Source organism: Colobus angolensis, unplaced genomic scaffold (genome assembly GCF_000951035.1).
Source record: "Colobus angolensis palliatus isolate OR3802 unplaced genomic scaffold, Cang.pa_1.0 Scaffold21, whole genome shotgun sequence".
Taxonomy (NCBI): Eukaryota; Metazoa; Chordata; class Mammalia; order Primates; family Cercopithecidae; genus Colobus; species Colobus angolensis.
Window position 1 is genome coordinate 500437 of NW_012115266.1, and position 3851 is coordinate 504287.

Sequence of the window (3851 nt, forward strand, 5' to 3'; positions counted from 1 at the left end):
TCTCAAAAAAAAAAAAAAAAAGAAAAAGAAAAAGAAAACAGTTGACTCCATCTCCCCTTGTTCTGAAGGTCCTAAAGAAAAACACGCCACTTGTCTTGGGGTGCTTCAGCTCAGTGTAGACCAGTCTATCCCACCGGCCTTATCATCCTCCTGGACTTTTGCCGAAAGACATCATTGTGAGGGTGTCTCACTGAAGCCAAGAAAGGGAAGTTGAATTGAGAAAGTGGTTGAGCTATTTACACAGCCTGGGCCCTTGCCCGGGGCTGGGCTCAGTCATTTTGCCCTGAGGACTAGAAGCAGATTTGTATGCAGCACTTTCTTTTTTATTATTATTACTATTAAGCCAAGTAAGTTCTTAACAGCTGAGCTGGTGGGTCTGAGAAGCCTCTTCACTCCTTCACAGGAGAAGGACCATCCACATGAAGATCCTACATTGTTGGTTTTTTTGTTTGTTTTTGGAGGTCAAAAAAGGTCACTGTTAGGAGGCTTTCTGGGCCTTCGCTCCTCTCCCTCAATTTATTACCCCTCCAGTGGCTGATGACGTACAGGGAGCCTTCCACCCATGACATGGCTGTGTTTATTTCACAAATTCCCAGCATTTACTGTTAACCAGGCCCAGGCTGAACCACCCCCAAGGGGCTTACAGTCTAAACAGCTCACTTTGCTCAGCCTCTTCCTGGCGTCAGACCCTGACTTGCTAAGGCTGACATCAGTTCATGCCCATTTTACAGATGGGGAAACTGAGAATGCTAAGAAGTGAAATGGCGTAAGGTTATACAACTAACAAGGAGACAGCCTAAACTTGAACCCAACCGGAAGCCCAACATGGCCGCAAGCCTTCCTTGAACCCCAGGACTTGGCAAAGCGGGCATCCTGGGGTGAAGTATATGGCAGAAGGGCTTTGGGTCCAAGCTAAGTGAGGGTCCTGTTTCTAGATCACCTGTCCAGGTGCAGTGACTCACACCTGTAATCTCAGTACTTTGGGAGGCTGAGGCGGGAGGATTGCTTGAGCTGACAAGTTGGAGACCACCCTGGGCAATACAGCAAGATCTCATCTCTACTAAAAAAGAAAACAAAAAATTAGCTGAGTGTGCAGTCCCAGCGACTCGGGAGACTGAGGCTGGAGGATTGCTTAAGCCCGGAAGTTTGAGGCTGTAGAGCTCTGATAGAGCCACTGCACTTTAGCCTGGGCAATGGAGCAAGACACTATCTCAAAAAAAAAAAAAAATTATATCTAGATCCCCTCGTCCCTGTGCTGAGAAGTAACCAGATCTGGAAAAGATTAGTCACCTCGGTCCAACTGTTTCTTTCACATGAAGGGAAAAAAAAAGCCAATGCAGAGCTTCCCATGAGGGTCCGGCAGCTCAGCCTGAGGCCTTTGCAGGTACCTCTGTGTGTCTGCCCCAGGCGTAGTGGCAGATTGGGCAGGTTGCAGCAAGGATTGCTGATGGAGGAGCTCCTAGTGTACCTAGCCAGCCATTTACTCACAAACACCTATTGAGCACCTACTGTGTGCCCAGCACTGGAGGTACAACTGGCAACAACACAAATCCGGGCTTGCTCCATGGAGGCGACAATCAAAATGCGACGGAGGGTCAGCTAACAAGTGCAGAAGGTTCTCTAAGAGCTCAAAGAAGTTCCAGCCAGAAGGACTGGGTAGGGGATCCAGAAGGCACCCCCGAGTGGCTACGCCAATGGAGTGGCTTCTCCATTCAGGCAAACCTGAATGGCAGAAGTCATTGGCAGGAAGATATGGGGCCAGGGGATATCCAGTGGGAAGGGGGAGAGATGACGCGGTCAGCGTGGCGGGAGCACAGGAGCAGATGGGAAGCAGGTGGGAAGCGGGGTCAAGGGCCAGGGGCAGAGAAGGGGGTCAGATGCAGATAAGTGGGTGCTTCCTGGTGCATCCTTCACCCACAATTCATCCTTACCTGTGCTTTTGTTGCCTCCACTGGACATTCGAGGAGGCCAGGGCCTCCTCAAGGAGAGGTCAATTGAGAGTGTGCTCAGGGACCCCCAGCAGCAAGGTGGAAGCCAGATTCCAGATCAGTTCTGCTGGTAATTTCCAGCTCCCAAAAGCCCTGCTGGCTGTCAGTCCCCAGTCACCAAAAGCACCTCTCCTGTGTGGGTGAGCCTGTAGTTCTGGGAGATATATCAGCCGCCTGCAGGGTCCTTTGCTGAAATCACAGCAAATAGGAGAGACAGGGAGAGGTCCTCGGGAAGCCCTAAATTGAGCTTGCCATGGGAGTCCTGGGAAGAAAGGAGCCTCATCCTATCAAAAGCAGGGGAAGACATCAGAGGCCCTCTGTTCAGGTCAGCTGGCACAGGTGGGTCTCCAGACCTGGGTCTCACTTCCCCAGAGGGCGTGTTCAGGTGGACCCAGGCTGAGGGAGGAAAGTCCACTTCCCATGTCATTTTGCAAATGGGGAGTCAGGGACCCAGAGATGGAAAGACTATACAGCAAGTGAGGGATGAGTTCTAAGTCCCCTTCACTCTGCACACTGGCCAACGATGTCTTCTTGGCACCAAATCTACAGGCTCATCTGGGGGAGCCAGGGACCCAGAGGCAGCCTGGTTGCATCTTAGCAGCTGTGAGCTGCAGCCCAGGAAGGCCCTGGTCTGGGTGGTGCTGCCCAGGCGGGCTGCAGGCCCAAGGAGGAACAAAGGGCCTCTCAAGGGGTGCAGAGCTGAGGCTCTGGTACTGCCAAAGACACTTGATGACCCCCAAGTGTCCCCTTTCTGCACCTCAAAGTAGAGCCTTCAAGCCTCCCAGGTCCCCTCCAGGGGCACGAATAAGCCCCAGCAGGGTTCTGAAGGGGTCCCAGGAATCTCCCTGTGGGAATGCGGTGGAGGTGGAGGAGGCTGAGGTGGCCTGGGGACATATCTGGTCACAGGTGCTGGTGATAGGAGAGGTGGGGTAGGCACCAAGCCCTCTGCAGCTGTGGCTAGGCGGGCCTGCAGGAAGGGCCAGCTAGGCTCCTCAGGGACCACAAAGAACAGGGGTTTTCACACCTAGGTGGGCCTGCATCTAGCTAGGCCCGTCCCCATCAGGCCATAATGGGCACAGTGGGAGGTAGAACCGTGAGTCAGAGAGGGGAGCCTTCCAGAGGCCTGGCCTGGGTCCCCGCTAGACTGGGGGCTCTGGCTATGGTGCATGGATATTTCTGCTGTGGAATCAGAGGAGCAGGGGATGGTGAATATCCCCTCTGGCCCTGTGCCCTGCCACCTGTCCTTTCATGGAGGGGTGTGTGTGTAGGGGGTGCAGGACCAGGCCTCCCTGGGTGCGTCTCTGCCACCTTGCCCTTTGGCTCAGGTGGACCCCCACCAGGTATTCAGAACTGCAGCCCAGCCTGTGGGGCCAAGACCTAGGGGGTGGGGGTGCCCTCCCTCCCGCCTGTAGCCAAAAGGCCCTCCCTTGCCCAGTCAGGCCCCGGTGTCACTTACTGCTCTTACCCACCCCTCCTTCCCAGGCCGGTCCTCAAGGCCCCAGCAAAGAAACCAAGTTCCCGTGAGCCTCCGAAAGGCGAAGGGCAGGCAGCAGCCGCTGGCTTCTGCTCCCACTAGGAGCCTAGGGTGCCCGAGTTAGGGCTGCGCCAAGAGGGCCGGAGTAGAGAAGGAGACAGGGACGGGGACAGGCAGGGACAACGTGCAAGAGGCAAAACTGGCTGAAAAGCAGAAGTGTAGGAGCCGCAAGGGGCGGGACGAACAGGTCCGTGGGCCGGGCGGAGCCAAGGGTGGGGGCCGGGGTCCCTCCAGGTGGCACTCGCGGCGCTAGTCCTCGGCCTCCTCCCCTCCCCCGGCCCTGATTGGCAGGCGGCCTGCGACCAGCCGCGAACGCCACAGCGCCCCGG